This window comes from Takifugu flavidus, chromosome 9 (assembly GCF_003711565.1).
Source record: "Takifugu flavidus isolate HTHZ2018 chromosome 9, ASM371156v2, whole genome shotgun sequence".
NCBI lineage: Eukaryota > Metazoa > Chordata > Actinopteri > Tetraodontiformes > Tetraodontidae > Takifugu > Takifugu flavidus.
Genome location: NC_079528.1, coordinates 11,383,655 through 11,400,324, shown reverse-complemented (window position 1 = coordinate 11,400,324; position 16,670 = coordinate 11,383,655). Strand labels below are relative to the sequence as shown.

The window sequence follows — 16,670 nt, the reverse complement described above, 5'->3', positions numbered from 1 at the left end:
GAATGCTCCAACCGGGGTTTCCAAACGCGGAGGTTCTGTTGGGTTGCAAGCGTTATGCAAGGCGAGCATCTGGTTTGGATGGAGATTCATGGGCTGTGCTGGGAAAAGTGAGCCAGCGCTGCTCTGCGGTTGGGTTTGCATGCAGGAGCCGACCGCTTTCCGACTGTTTTTCACGAGGACCCGCGCAGCTTGTGTGTCCCTCGGAAAGCCTGCGCTCCATGCCGCGCACGTCTCCTGCCTGGCTCTGTGCTCCTCCCAGGAACACCAGGCTGAACCGACAGCAGGTTGCATAACGTAAAAAGTTCCTGATCATGAAAAACCCCAAAACAATAGTTTACGTAACTAAGACACGTCGCTCGTGTGTCCAATCACGCAGGTTTATTCACACGGTCGTGACCCTGCAGGCGCTGGTTACAGCCTGTTCGGGTCGGTTCCCAGCGTGGGCGCCGTCTGTTTATTGACAGCCGTCTGAATCAGAATCTTCTTTCAGTTTCTTCGCAGCCTCTCGGTCCAAAGTCCAGCCGTGCCGAGCGTTGCTCCACCGACCTCCTGGGTCGGCCTCGGCTTTATGGGCAGCCAACTAATGATTGACCAAAAGGGTTGATATCAGATGCTTCACATTCGATGTTGTCGGCTGGGAGGAGACCAGAGGGTGGATGAGCTGGAGCGATGACAGGAAAACCAGAGAATGTACGAGAGCTGGACTTCGCTGTCACAACTGATAGATGAGAAATCAGCAGCTCTGCTCCCGACCCGGCCCAATTGGATGATCACGGGTCGGCACTTTGTCACATTTTCAGAAACTAGCGCGAGTGATTTATCAGCTCGGCTAATGAGCCCGACTTCCTTTGATTTATTACTCCATTTGTAAAACGAGGCTTTATTTCCTAACAGGTCCTCTGGTCATCTGATAGAAGAAGATAAAAACCATTAATCTTCAGGCTTCTGTTTTGCTCCTGGCGGGTTCCGGCTGCTTTTGTGTCCTACGTGGGCTCAGGAACGCCGGGACATCTCAGCAATCGAGACAAAAGGTCAAGAGCCGCTGCGCTCGGATTTACAGTGAGCTGGGATCACGGCAACAGTCCTGCACACAATGTAAAGCCCTGCAGCATGTGACACGTCCGGGGTCAAAGGGGTGTGTGTGTGTGTGTGTGTGTGTGTGTGTGTGTGTGTGTGTGGGGGGGGGTGGTTGCATAATGTGCATAATAAGAAAGCTGCATGTTACATATCTCCAATGCCGTTCTTTCCAAACCAGTCACAAGTTCATCCTCCTGACCAGAAAAGACAAAGCAGAACGGCTGTTTGTGTAAAACACAGGCGACAGAAGACAAACACGTTCGACGGTGGATGCGGGCGACGACGACGGAGCAGTTTGCAGCGATTGTGGGGGTTTCCTTGGCGACGGGGGCCGCATCGCGCTTCGCCACCAATGTGGTTTCCAAGTTGTTTTGGTGTGTTTTATTATGTAACTCACCCTTCCCGTCTTTTTTTACATTCTATTTGCGACTGTGCTCTTTGTGCAATAAACATCCTGCGTCCTCTGTTCCAGTTCTGGTTTCTGCACACAGCGTTTCCACGGCGCTGCTCCCTCCCGACAACTGGAGCATCGTTTCCAGTAAATCCAGCGTGGCGCCTTGATGAGCAGGGCAGGGACGCCTCCCCAGGTGCTGCTCTATTATAACTGGGCACAGAATGAGCCAAAGTTCAAGATCTGAGCTCTGCCAGTGTTCTGGATCAAGAGGATCAAGAGGAGGGAATGGCAACCTTTGACCTTTCAATAGCAGCAGCAGGCAGATGTGCATCTGTGAATATACCTACCACAGCAGCCACACCGGGCCCTTCAGGGCCCAACATCTTCAGCATCTCTTCGTCTCCTCATCCTTCTGAGCGTCCAGCAGGGACACAGTCCTCCTGTGAGCTGTGACTGGGCAAAATGTCCTTTTTCACGTCTCCCTCCTGTCTTGTGACTCTCTCTGCTGTCTGGGATGAACAGTTGACGGAGCGTTTTCAGAGATTTTCTGCACATTTTCCTTTGATGCTGCGAAGAAAACTGCGCGGGCGAAACAACCTCGTCTTCCGTGAACCCGGGTGCGCCAACAAGCGTCTTCTTTGTCAGTGTTCCGTTGCTGTTGGAGCGCATCCTTTTTCCGCGGTCATTTCCTGGAAATCCCTGAGGGAACATTTCCAAAAAAGCTGGAGTTTCTTTATTTTTCTAGTCTCCCAGCTTATCTGGCTGAAGAAAAGTCTTTTGTGTGTGTGTGTGTGTGTGTGTGTGGGGGGGGGTGGTTGCATAATGTGCATAATAAGAAAGCTGCATGTTACATATCTCCAATGCCGTTCTTTCCAAACCAGTCACAAGTTCATCCTCCTGACCAGAAAAGACAAAGCAGAACGGCTGTTTGTGTAAAACACAGGCGACAGAAGACAAACACGTTCGACGGTGGATGCGGGCGACGACGACGGAGCAGTTTGCAGCGATTGTGGGGGTTTCCTTGGCGACGGGGGCCGCATCGCGCTTCGCCACCAATGTGGTTTCCAAGTTGTTTTGGTGTGTTTTATTATGTAACTCACCCTTCCCGTCTTTTTTTACATTCTATTTGCGACTGTGCTCTTTGTGCAATAAACATCCTGCGTCCTCTGTTCCAGTTCTGGTTTCTGCACACAGCGTTTCCACGGCGCTGCTCCCTCCCGACAACTGGAGCATCGTTTCCAGTAAATCCAGCGTGGCGCCTTGATGAGCAGGGCAGGGACGCCTCCCCAGGTGCTGCTCTATTATAACTGGGCACAGAATGAGCCAAAGTTCAAGATCTGAGCTCTGCCAGTGTTCTGGATCAAGAGGATCAAGAGGAGGGAATGGCAACCTTTGACCTTTCAATAGCAGCAGCAGGCAGATGTGCATCTGTGAATATACCTACCACAGCAGCCACACCGTGCCCTTCAGGGCCCAACATCTTCAGCATCTCTTCGTCTCCTCATCCCTTCTGAGCGTCCAGCAGGGACACAGTCCTCCTGTGAGCTGTGACTGGGCAAAATGTCCTGTTTCACGTCTCCTTCCTGTCTTGTGACTCTCTCTGCTGTCTGGGATGAACAGTTGACGGAGCGTTTTCAGAGATTTTCTGCACATTTTCCTTTGATGCTGCGAAGAAAACTGCGCGGGCGAAACAACCTCGTCTTCCGTGAACCCGGGCGCGCCAACAAGCGTCTTCTTTGTCAGTGTTCCGTTGCTGTTGGAGCGCATCCTTTTTCCGCGGTCATTTCCTGGAAATCCCTGAGGGAACATTTCCAAAAAAGCTGGAGTTTCTTTATTTTTCTAGTCTCCCAGCTTATCTGGCTGAAGAAAAGTCTTTTGTGTGTGTGTGTGTGTGTGTGTGAGGGGTAATTGGCCTGATTAAGCAGCAGCAGATATGCAACACTTATTTGCTACTCAGTTAAGACAGGCTGTTAACATCAGATAATCTGCTCTAATAAAATCGCCTGAATGCAGCTTTGATGCCGCGCTGCCACATGCGGCGGCGTCTTCCTGCGTGCACCTTTAGAGCAGCATGTTCTCTGATGCTTTATTGCCTTCCTGTAGCGCTCTGGGGTTGTGAACTTTATGAGGGTCACTTTACGGCCATTTAACCCCGTCCCCAGCTGTGTAGCGCTATTATGGCGCAAAGAGATTGTACAAGCGGCTCAAATCTTTATGTGCACAATGGAAAAGCAGATCTTGTACAAAACCTTGTTTCTTTCTTTTTTTCTCTGCTCATTCAAATGCAACATGCTCTTTGGACGTTCTAGATGGTTGCACACTGTCCATCATGTGTAAGTATGGAAAGAAACCAGGTAGAAGTGACAATTCAGAGCTGAAAGATGTGGTGAATCCAGGTTGTTGTGTCGGGAAAGGTGCAGAACGCATCATTTTCCTAGAATAAGCAGGAGAACTTGTCTCAAAGCCGAATATATCAGTAATAGAACCTTAATTACATCTAATAACATGGACATTGTGAAATAAAACTTAGATAATGGGACCCTTTTCTTTTAAAAAACGTTCATTGGTTTACACGATGAAGGGAAAAAGCCATATCAAGAACGTTGTGGCGTAGCTTTGGTGATCTGTGAGGCTCACAGGTGTCTGATTACAGGAACATGTTCATCATCAGATACTCTTCACACATGATGGAATGCCGTGACGGACTGACAGAAAGAGGGACGGACAGGTCTTAATCCCACAGCTAGACGGCGATCTGCATAAGTGCTGCAGCATGATGGAGCCAAGACCTGCCAGAGATGACCAGGATAAGATCCTCTCAGCACACCTGCTCGCTGGGCGCCGCACTGCAGCGTGTCACTTTCAGCACAGACTGTTCCGTCCAGAAACAGCTCGGGCCACCTGTCCATCAGGGACGGCTTGGATTCAGCATAAATCCAGCAGCAACGCTGGTGGCATCCGTGGGAAGAGGGAAAACAGGTTCAATTCCAGCAGACAGAAACACGACGACGCCTCAGCTGGGTGCGCATCGCCTCCCGTGCTCACAGCTTATATAATGTCGTTTTTGTCAGAGCGTCATGCGTGAATGCGCCGCATGTGGCTCCGTTCCTATGGCAACGAAGGGGTGACCCTTCACCCCTGACTTTTAGTGTGGATTGTGAAAAATGCACTCCTCCAACGGCTCCATACGCTGACACGGGCTGAGCCCTCCAGAGAGCGCCGCCACAGATCCTTCGATGCTTATAGCGCGTTACATAAGTGGAAAGGTCAGGCCTCGGTCTGAGCTATATGCTGACAAAATAATCACCCGCTGTCATCTACAAACACGAGATTAACTCTATCATGAGCACGACTACTTTCCCTGATTGCTGGAGACACTGATGTGCTGGGATTGTTTTCAGCGTTGTTAGGAGAGAATTTGAAGGTATAAAGCTTCGCTGCTCAGTGGTCATGTGACCTTTTCCTCAAGGTTTGACTTGCTTTCAGTATTGCCAGCAAATCGATGCCAATTCACTTGTGTGTCGATTAAAAGCAAAAAAAAAGATAAGAGATAAAAGAAAAGAAAAGATTCTAAAATCGTGCTGACAGTATCCTTGCAAACATTAGGTGATGCATTCAGGGGACGCTGCTTTATCCGTCAACACGAGCGCGTCGCAGACGTGCGCTGAGGTTCTGGCTGATGTGGCGTAACTGTAGGAGACGTCGGTCATGCGTGCTATGTTTAGGTTGTGTGCTCGGTGGAGGACAGAGGAGCAGTTGAGGGCAAACACACAGCACGTAGAGCGGGTCAGTGTGTGTCCTGTAGATGAGAACTCACACACATGCACACACACTCTTTGACCCATCGATGGCATCCTCTGAGTGACAGTGATGTGCCGAGTGAGCACGTTTGTCATTACCTCCTAATTCATTCTATATGCGTCCCCTGGGGTGTGGTATCGGGTCCCTCGCAGCCCGAGGTGCAGATGTGACACCTGTTACGTAAGAACGTACGAGCGTTTGTGCTCTCGGGAGCGTTTGGTCGTCAGCAGAACAACCGTTCAACCCGCGGCTCATGTTTCTAGAGCTGCCCCTACGACAGCTTGATCCTCAGGTGTGCGACAAACTGTTCCCAAAGAAAAATGACACAGTGAAGAATGTGAGAACGTAGCCTCGATCATGCTCCCGTAGTCCAGTTTGTGGGTGCGGCCGTTCCACTGGCCCATTCGACCGTCAGCCGGGGGGGAGGACGGGGTGAGAAGGAACACATCAGCAGTTTAGCAACCAGATAGCATAAACAACATCCAGGTAGCTAGCAGCGCTACAATTCCATAAACACTTTTATACAGAGTAAATAGCAGATTAGCAGGTAACACCCTCAGTGACACAGGTCAAGGTTCACCGGGTTTCTCTGCGGTGCTACAGCACTGAGATCAAATAATGAATGTGCAGCATGGAGTGGAGCCTGGTTCATCTGATTAAGAAATAGCTGCGGTTTGGAGAATGCGACAGAAACAAATGGGCGAAGAAAGCGCACATGCCACTGCATGTGCACGCAGCTTTTCAACAATAACAAGAAGAATCTGCCTGAGTGCTTTTCAGCAGAATTCAGGGACTGGTTCTGATTGAGGAGTGTGGCAAAAGGTGGCGATGATCGAACATATTCGATAAACACGGCCCCGGAGACAAGGTGTGACTATTTATGCCCCTCATAATTATTGCATCATCATATATTGGGCACGTGCACAACCATGCCTTCGTACTCACAGGTGCAGAATCACAGCATTATAATTGAATTTACTATGACACTCTTCAAGAGTCGGATTCACTCCTGAACCAGCATTTATAATTCTGTCTCCTTCTTAGGGTCCAATATTCATCCCAAAAGAACACCAGCACCATGAAACGTTCATCCTCTTTTAATTTTTCTATCGTGAGGAATTGTTCCACAGGAGCTGCGTGAGCTCCCATATTCGATACAAAACTGCAGACACACCCCAGTATCCTGTTTGCTGATTTAACCCAACACTTTTTCCTCTCTTTACTTCTTCTTTCAGTTCACTTGGTTCGTTCCCTCCCATCATAGAACTACTTAAGACCTCCTTTTGTGTCCCACTGTCAGGCAGACAAAGAAGAAGCCGGGCCTATTTTTTCCCCTCCAGTCCCAGGGATGTTCTACAGTCAAGTCAATAATGCAGAACACACGTACACTCGAGTCATGGTCAGCAAACAGAAGCTGTTTGAGGGGGCGGTCAATCAAATCGGTCGTTTCCATGAACCGGTCAGCAGCTGGGATGTGTTGGGTCTGAGCCGCTGTGCCTGCGCGGCCTACAGCGCAGAGCAGCATGTTTGCTTTACTGTTCAGAACTTTGCTTTGTTTGATTGGATTCTCTGAACTGCACAACACAGTGTTCCAACACCGAGGGGACACGTTATTCCAGTTCGTACAGCTTCTCTCATTATAGTCACTTCGTTTTTTACGTTTAAATCGTGATCCGAGTGCATCAAAGCAACAGATCTGCCAGTTGCACAGAAGCGAACACAGCTGACCCGTGTTGGGCGAGCTGAGACAAGCTGGCCCACTTACACAACCAGAAAAAGTCCAATAAACACCTTGTAAACAGACTGTAATGAGATCCATCACTAGATTCCTCCCCAAGGCACTGGTGCCTTTTTACATTTATCCTTCTACAATCTGATTAATTTGATTCAGCGCCTTGTCTCTCGTCACCAGCGTCTCCCTGGAAGACAAAGGACTACAAACCTGGAGTAGAACCGAAGGACAGCGGTAGAGCAGCACATTCTGCAGGTTTCTGCTGTGGGAATAACAGGAAGTTTGAGTCTTACGTCACTCTGCACTCTATAAAGAGATAGATAAACCAGCTTTCTGGACTATCGCTTCTCTGCCGCATCAGATCTGATTATCCGATCTAAATACTCCCAGTGATCAGATCTTGATGTGTAAGTCCACAACATTGATGGAAAGTGGATCTCTGAAGAACGAATCAGATAAAGTCTAACCCTTAAAATATAGAGGTATGTTTGGGGTGTTGGGTGTCACGGCCCTGTTCGTCTGCAGAAGTTCTCAAAAAGGGCCGCGAACACAGATCCTTCCAGGTCACTCGCCTCAGTCAGCCCGTGAATCTTTCCTTACTCCAAGTATCAGCGACACGGAGAGAAACTCTGGCTGAGCGCCAGCTGGAGTCCAGACAAAACAGGTTCCATCCTGCTCTGTGGGGATGACGCGGGAATGCTATTTTTTTCACACTAAAAGCAGGAAAATGGTCGCCTGTGCTGCAAAAATAACTCAGCGAGGGGACAATAGCTGGTGACTGTCCCCGGAGACCAAAGCTCGTGCCAGATCCAGACGAGGCCAGCGAAATGTAGACGCTCCAACAAACAGGAACTTTTTTTTTTCTTTGTGTTTGTGTGTGTCTAACTGATTGAGTTTTAAAACACGTGCTTGGCGGAAAATCAGCGCCGGGCTTATTATTTTTAACTAGAACAGCTTGTGTCAAAGCGAACATGAAGCGGCACGATTACGGCGTTTCACGTTCCTGACTTGTTATTTCCTGCCTGAGCTGTCTATAAATAACAGCTTTCTCGCAGATGAGCAAAAACAGAAATCCTTCTGGTTTCTAATGGTGCCACCTCGGCCGAACGTGTGGGTTTGCTCACATCCACATCTATTTTCAAGGAGTTTCCTGAGGGAAAGCTCGTCTGGCTCGCTGACAAGCCAACACTCTCTCCCCCACACAATGGGCTCATGGTCCTGGACGGTGTGCAGGAAGGATCACCAGCACGTTTCACACTGTACATCAATGGCTGTGGGACAGATTAGCTGCAATATAGAACCCCATTTGGGTTTGGAATAGATTGGGTTGGCTGGGATGTTGATGGGTTAACTCTCATCCCCCCACCTGCTAGCATGCTAGTAGCATTCTACTAGCATGAGTTATTTCCCTTTCTTCACTCTTGACAGTACATTTCCTGTTGATTTCTATTTGGCAACCCAGCAGGAGCGCTAATGTTTTACAGCTGTTTTCTGGAAGCCTGAGAGGACACTGGGCTGGGATTAACTTCAGAGAACTTTTAAAATCGAGACGGGATCCAAAGTTTACACTCAGACGTCCAGCCTCTGAGATAAGAGCGTGACACGTGACATTCTTGTCTGATCACCTGACCTGCATTCATCCACACACGTTAATCTCCAGCTCACCTAGTTTGTTTTTTTTAGGTCAGGTGTCAAGAATGAATGAACATTCTTGCAGGAGTTCATAAAGTTTACAGCAGTAAATCTGTGGGTGTCTTCACTGATGCAGGAGAGCAGCGTCACACGTGTCTGCAGGAAAGTGTATCAGCACTTTATACATAATAATGTGTTATTACAGTTCTGGATGACTTTCACTGATCCAGACACACTCCGAACTTCAACTCTGTCCAGCAATTACATGCTGCCACATAGTTCATTCCCAATATTCTGGGCTTCTTAACATAATCTGAACCAAATCCTGAAAGCTGATCCGAGCAGCATTTACCTCTTAGGGAGACTCTGTGTAAACCTCCCCAACGTGCTTATCGGCCATTTGAGTTCTTGTAAATGACCGTGGGACTTTCCCAGGATGCTATAAAGCCAGAAATGAAAATGCGCATGTGAGAAATCGGCACGGTAATGTTTCAGTAAAAGAAATGATTATCTGAATCCAGCGTTTGCTTGAGTGACGGGACAACGGGATCCGAGCGTGTTTGTGGAGCATAATCGTGGAGAATGCGTTCCTTGTGGAGAATGGCACGCCGTGGGTAGCTGGCCTTCACATGACAACAGTGGAGGCCCTTGTTCAGCCGGAGTGGCCGCATCACCACCGCTTCAAGCGCCCGCCAACGCGTCCCGTCGCGTACGCAGGAGGATGAGTCAGCGACTGATGATGCGTGAAATACAGCTTTGTCAAAATAAAGAAACTGATGATTTAAAACAAAACAACACAAAACGACCCCCCCCCCCCTCCAAAACATTCAGTTGATTAAATAAGAATGCCGGGGACACAATTCGTTGCTTGTGTTTCGGTCTCATTATTGACAATACGATGTTCCCACAGTAAAGCTGAATGCAACAGAGAGGAGAAAACATCAGGCCAGGGATTGAAAATAGCTGAAATCCACTGCAGATAATTGGTTTTAATCACTTATTGTGCTTATTTAAGATTCAATACGGGCTAAAAATGTGCAGAATTCTTGGTAACAACCTGATTCCGTTATATATACGCTTGTGTTCCAGCTCTGAGGATTAGCCGGGTCTTTCGATTAGTTTCCCATAGCTGGGTGCCTGTCAGAGGCTGGTGGCGGCGGGGCTTTAGCCCTCACTCTTGAGTCTCTTGCTCTTGATGGAGCAGCTTGCATCACCAGCAGCTGCTCAGACCTGCTTGGCTCTTAGACAACAGTCTTATCTGGGGTATAAAGATTGTGTTTAGCCAATAAACACATATTATTATGGCTCAATTACCCCAGTGTCAGATGGTAAAACTAGAGGCAGAGCAGGTTTTAATGCAAGTTATGAAAACTTTGTACTTTATAACAAAGAGTTGATTACTCCTTTTGGTCAGGTGGAATTTTATCTCCAGCTTCTTAAAGCTTCCACTTTGGTGATGATAAAGAGACGTCCCATGGGATTCTGAGAACAATGATCACCACCGTTTCTGCGTATTTAGGTGTGCGCTTGCACCAAAAGTCCTTTCCATGAACAGTAAAAGTAACGGCATGCCATCAAACTTTATGGAGTGCACCTACGCTGCAGGACATTCGGTGCTTTAACCGGAACCATGAGACTGGCAGGAAAGAGTGAACCTGAACATTTCTGATTCGCTTCACAGAGCAAAGACAAACTTACGTTTAACGGAGAGAAACACTGAGCAGAACCCAGATCTTTTGGCTCAATCATCTACTTGGGTTCAGCCATGGGGAGAGACAGACGAGAGAGGTGGGACAGAAGGGAGGACAGAGGAGAGAGGAGGAGATTAGAGAAGCAGTAGGAAACAAGACTCATTTTTAGGCAGCATTGATGAGTTTTCTCTGAACTCCTTGGTCAAGTCCAGTGTCAACAAATGGTCAAACTTGAACTCCAGCAGTAACCTGTCATACACAAATATATCAAATCACTATAACTTGGATGAAACAGTTTTCCAGTAGTCCTCTACAGATCTGCTGGACAGGCCTGATTACAGCGTTTCAGTGAAACCACCATCTACACATCTTGTATTTGTCATTTGTATTTGCCTACTAACAGCTAACTGTTACACAGTATTTTATAACTGATGAATAGCATACAGAATCCACCCACTAGCTTGTGAATGGGGCGTGTCTGTGAAGTATCATACTGTACAGATTAAACAGCTCCCTCGTTAATGTTTAATTGGAAGAGGGTGACTGTGTAATCCATGACTCACTGTAATTCCTGACTTCAGTAGTGTGTGGAGTTCCTCGTACTGAAACACTCATTTTGACAGTGTGAGTAAGAGGTTTTCCCGTTACCTTTCCCCCCTTAAACCCAAATAAGCACTTTTATCATCTGGAAAGCCCCCCCCCCCCCCCCCCCCCCCCCCGTCTCTGCCGCTCGGCTGATCTTTTCATATGGACGCAGCAGCAGGGCAGCGTGTTATCTCTGGTGTCGTGTTCCTCAAAACAAAGCCTTCCCAAAACAGCGTTGCTCGATAGCGCTGGCTGCAAGGAGTTCGTGTGACACGTGCACACCAGGCTGATGGAACATCTGGTGACCTGGAGCTACACGGAGGTTCCGTCAGTCTTGACAGGGAAGAGGTTCTTTAACAGCCTCCCAAACCTCCGAGGCCCTACGAGCTCCACTGCCTGCTTGAATTCTGCACTGCTGCATCGCTTTTGTTGGTCTCCGCTGGCTCAGGGGAGGTAACAACGGATTAAATACCTCCGGTGCTTTTACATATCTCGTTGCATAACGATCTGTCGGTCCTGGGCGCCGAGTCCATCGGCTTTTATTCATCATATGTTCATTACAGTAATGGACAAGAACTACCTGCTCGTTTTAATGAGCCTAAGTGGAATTACTGTGGAACCGGCTTTACCGACACACTCTGGATAATACCCACCAGGCACCGACTGCGAATCCACTCAGGGTGGCTTTTTTTCTATTAAAAGACGCTGTGTGAGCTGCTCCCGGTGACATACATCAGGACCGTCTCATTTCCACAGCCGAACAGGGTGTGACCCATTTCCTGCTGCTCTTGTTATATCATACATAAGTGAAAAAAGAGATATGCAGTCTCCAGAGAGGAATATCTTAGTCAGAGTTTTGGGTATTCCTCTCAGTTACCATGGCGATTAACACGAGCCGAGTTATCATCCCCGGCTGATGGCTTTTTTCCCCTCACCACACAAACACGCTTGATGAGTGGTATTATGAAATGAAAGGAAAAGAAGCGTCACCAGTCCACGCCAGGCAAGAGACAATGTGGACAGGGGAATCCAAACACCGGCGCAGCAGATGTCTCCATCCCCGGCTGATGGCTTTTTTCCCCTCACCACATCGTATAAACAAGCAGGCTACGTCTCACTGGTCCTCGCCCTGCCAGTACAGAAAGGAGCGAACCACTCAGCCACTTCAAGAGCTTTCCTGGGATGTGCCGCTGAATAGAAGCGAGGAAGAGTGCACATTCATGCACAGGGAGAGCCAGGGTGTGGGTCTGATTGGTAAAGTGGTAGTGGCATACATTTGAGCAAGTAGGTCCAAGCACTGACTCGCACTATTATACAACCTAGCTAGTCAAAGAAAGAATGCTGTGACCGACTTGCCACGGCAGTGGTGTCTGAATGAGTCTGTTCACAACAGCGCCTCCATTTTGTTCCTTCATAAGGCTTCAGAGCATCTGTGTGGGCATCTAAGAGTTGATTTATAGGTACACACAGGGGGTCAATTCCATTGACTGGAGACTCAGAGTTGCCCTTAGTTGCCGGTATGTGATGGACTGAAGAGGTTGTATTCCGCATGCCTTTCTTTCCAAATCTACATTTTATATCCTTGGCAGACCAAAGGTCCATCCATCCGTTGATAATGTGACCTTTTTGCTATCGTGTACTGGTTTCGAGTTTACCCAGATAAGGATTATCCAGCAAACATACAATCACCTCACCTGTTTTCACTTCTCGCCCCTTATGGACGACCACGCTGCGTTCGGTGGGTCAACGCATCAGCAGAAAGCCTGCATATGTGCGGCATGAACGATGAAACCGATTCCGCTCTGGTCAAAACAGAACAACTCTGTGAAGATGGGAACGTGCGTGCGTGACTGCTCGGCTTGGCAAGGCCTTTGTTATGCAAGAGGCACACTTTCGGAACGCTCGGCCTTGAGCTCGTCTTTGTCTGCGTGCGCACTGTCTGGCTGCAAGCGGATGGGAATGTAAACACACAGAGTAGCAGCGCAGGGCTTGAGGGTTCAGCCTCGAAATTACTGGAGATACAGTGGTTATTTGGAGCACAGCGGGGTGCCAAGAACCAGCAGGCCTGCATAACAATCGAGAGTGGAAGCCTTTTAATCTCCTCATTAGTTCCTATTGACTCCTTTTTCCATCAGTTACTCTCAAAGCTATGCAAATGTAGTCGAGTAATCATCCGTTTCAGTGCTGCGCAACAGCCCGAACACACAGTAAATGTTTGTTACTATTGTGGTTTTTCTTTAAAGAAGTGATGTTTCCCCCAGGTTACGTAAGCAAGCAGTCCTTTGCCCTACATTAACGAGAACTAGAAAACAGCGCTCAAAGAGCACAGACCTCCTCCAAGCAGGTCATTTCCCCACGTATTGTAACTATACAGTATATACATATATATATAAATACGGAAATAGGCATTAGTAATACAGAGCAACAGAACATAGTAGATTGCTTCATGATTAATACAACACACTCCTGACAGAGAGTTGGACACAGAGAGGTGATGCTGAGCAGGATTTGTTGGAGATGGGTGGATGCCGCGTTATAGTGGCTGTAACCCATCCTGACAGGCCGGCCTGTGTGCTTAAAAGCCTGTTTCCTGGCCACCTCTCATTTTATTTTAAGTGTTCTGAATGCTGGTCTGGTCACGACTCCAGCTGGTCACATGTTGTCAGCACCATCTGGCACTGTTTCCTGTGTACGCTGACGGCTGATATTTGGCAGACTTCACTGATGTTCTTACATCTACTCCTGCTTGATTGTGAACTACTGTCTGTAGCTCAGACCTGTGAAAATGTTGTGCTTCTGTTAGCAACAGAGTCACTTCTAGCTGGGTTCGCCTGCGCATTCAGGCTTTGATACAGAGACTAATAAAAAGAATCACACCTCTTGGCATCCGTGCTGTCAGAATACAGTCCGTTGTCAAGGAAGTCACTTTCTGTCTGAGTCACAGGCTGCTGTCCGCCTCTATGTACCATGGCAACAGTGCCCACGGTGGTGTCTGTTTACATGCAGATGTATGGTGGCAGCGTTGTTACTATGTGACAAAAAAGAGAATCACAACCTTAAAAGGGAGTAGAGTAGCTTTGGTGTAGTGGAGCATGTTGTTATCATATCTGTTCCGTAGAAAGAACATTCTCAGCACACATATCTCCCTCCAACAGCTCCCTCTTCAGCTCACTGACCCACCCTCTTTGATTTGCAGTTTTACTTCCTTTCTATTATGTTCCTGAATGCACCAGTTCTCTAAGCTGCTTAACCTCCCGGTCCTTCCTTACCTCTCTCTAAAGCTCCCGCTCAATCAAATTGAAACTGCATTATAGCGTAGAGGTGTTGAGGCTTGGCTGTGTTGCTCCCCGACTCACTGACTTTGGAATGCTCCGCACGTCTCTGTTCAATCAGTTCATCGGCTATGGGAAAGCCTGGCTCATGCTCCATTCCTCTCCAGCTTGTTCTCCCATGTCAGTAATCAATGTGAGCCTCATCCATTAGCTCACACTGCTCCAGCAGCTCTCAGCCTGACCCCGATAATGCACGGGATGCGTTGGCGTCGGGCCTGTGCTCCGAAACGACGCCGGAGCTGAAACCTTTCCTTTCAAATCGATGCCTGTGTAGCCCCAGCTGTGGCTCAGTTCGGCTCGGAGTCTGCCACAGCATGCAATCTAGCACCGTGCAGCACGGGACAGGTAGGACCCACATAACCCTAATATTCACAGTAGAGTAGTAGAGTCACGAAATGCTCCTCTGGTAACAAACAATGTCTTCTTTTGTGGATGGTTCCATTCGCTATAAGGTGATAATATCTCACAATCGTGCGTGGATTCGTTTTCGGCTACCCGTTGGAGCCGTGATGTTCTGCACACTAAAGAAGTGTGTGTTTTGTCGGACAGAGGAGGACGGATACGCAGCAATATTCCTGCAAACACAAGCACATCTTGTGTATTATCGAGGTTAGCCAGCCGCTGTCACAGATCTCTCAGCTGCCCACCGTCATCCTCGGTCTCATCATCATGTGTTCCATCATGTCCTGCTGTGGGTCGGAGACACAGAGTGTGAAATTAAAGCTGTTATTCTACCATATTCTCCATCTTTGCAAAGCTGCTTGAGAGAGACAGTGAGTGTGAAAAAAACAGCTTATCAGCCAACTCAGTTTCTGAGTCACCGTGTCAGTCTGTTCCAGCCAGAACTGGGAGTCTGGGACACCCCGAGTCAATGATTGGCTAGCAAGAAAAACGGGAAAAGTCTGAGCCCCTCTGTGAGGTCTGTCAATTGCCATTGTTTGTGCCGTTAGAGCGACTGCTCTTACAGAGAATGCAGTTTTTAGAACCTGGCACTCTGCCCACATCTATGTAGTGAGTTCAGCTGAGTTCAACTGTGATTTCAGAAGAATGCCACTAACACAGTTTCCTTCCCCCCACTCCCAAAATAAAACCTAATGGTTATGTCAGATATTAACCATACAAAGTCCAAGTCCATTTGTTAATCATTGAGCAGCTACTTAATGTAGGTACAGGAGCTGTTTTTCCACCAACATAAAAATCACTGGTTACTTGAGTAATCTGAGTTAATGTGCACCTCCAAGTTCCAAAAACATCTCGTCAAATCTGTAGCCAACACTGCAACCGTTGCGGCCCTTTATCTTCTTTAAGGGCCTGGGCCCCCGTTGACTAACATACAAATGAAAGTGCTGCTTGTAGAAATGGAAGCGCTGCAAAGGTGTTCCAGCACCAGTCGGCGTTCTTCAGGATACAGCCACCACTCTGAAGACACTCGGCTGAGGTGGCTTTTATGCCATTACAGTTCCTTTAATCACAGAAAGTCAACATTCCAGCAATCTGGGGCGTTTCTACAACCGACAGGATGATAAAACTATCAACCTTGGATACTAGTGATACTGCTGTGCTATTGAATCTCACAGGCTGCGTTTAGTTCAACAGACCCTCTCCCATGGATTTCTTTTCTAGACCAAACATCTCCAAAACTTCAAAACGATTGTGAAAACAGACAGGGAAGGCAGCCTCGGGGGGGCTCGGCAGCTTTTTTAATCTGCTTCCTGTTTACCCTTCCCTATCAGCAGGATCGTTGCAAAACGCCGCCGCGGCTCCCTGGGAGAGAAGGAGCGCGGGCGGTGCGTATTGGCGGCGGGCCCATTGTCACCAGACATGCAACCAGGCCATATAAGGACGGACCCCCTCTGCCTGCCCGCTCTGAGGGAAGGAGGCGGAGGGAAAGTCAGGGGAAAAATAAGAGCATAAAAGCTGATGGTGGAATGTTTGAAGAATCGCAAGTCACATGATTGTAAAGGGGGGGGGGGGGGGGGGCAGTATTATGGCGGTAAGCTGGGGAAGCCCCCCAAACACACACTTTGGACTGAGTCATCATCAGGAAGAGAGCCAGACCCAGACAGACTCTCCACCTAAAGTGCTGTGCGGCCCCCCTCCCCCCGCACCGTTAAAGCTGCTGATTGGCCTGTAAAATGCTCAAAGGGGAACCTGGGAATGAAGAACTTTTCTTGAAATATCCAGGGCATTCGTCCAGAAATATTTGGAGGTCTTAAAATATAAACACTCGTCAGAATACAGACTTGTGCCATTTGTTTTTGCCATCACAATTGGTGCCATGGCAACAGTTAACCACCATGTAGGTTAACTGGCCGTTGGAGATGGTTCACTGCTATAAACAATGATGTGAGAGGCGGAAGTGAGACTTTCCTGGTTGTTTATCAGTTTGTCATTTTTGTGATTCTTTGTTTTTGGTTCAAAAATTC

The 16,670-nt window shown here is 48.1% G+C and overlaps 1 long non-coding RNA gene across 1 annotated transcript; it reads left to right on the top strand.

Moving 5' to 3' along the window:
* Positions 1 to 2,283: 2,283 nt before the first annotated feature.
* Positions 2,284 to 4,010, top strand: LOC130531064 (uncharacterized). Its single transcript, XR_008952002.1, has 2 exons — positions 2,284 to 2,548; positions 2,647 to 4,010. It is a non-coding gene; the product is annotated as an uncharacterized LOC130531064 (long non-coding RNA).
* Positions 4,011 to 16,670: the final 12,660 nt, after the last annotated feature.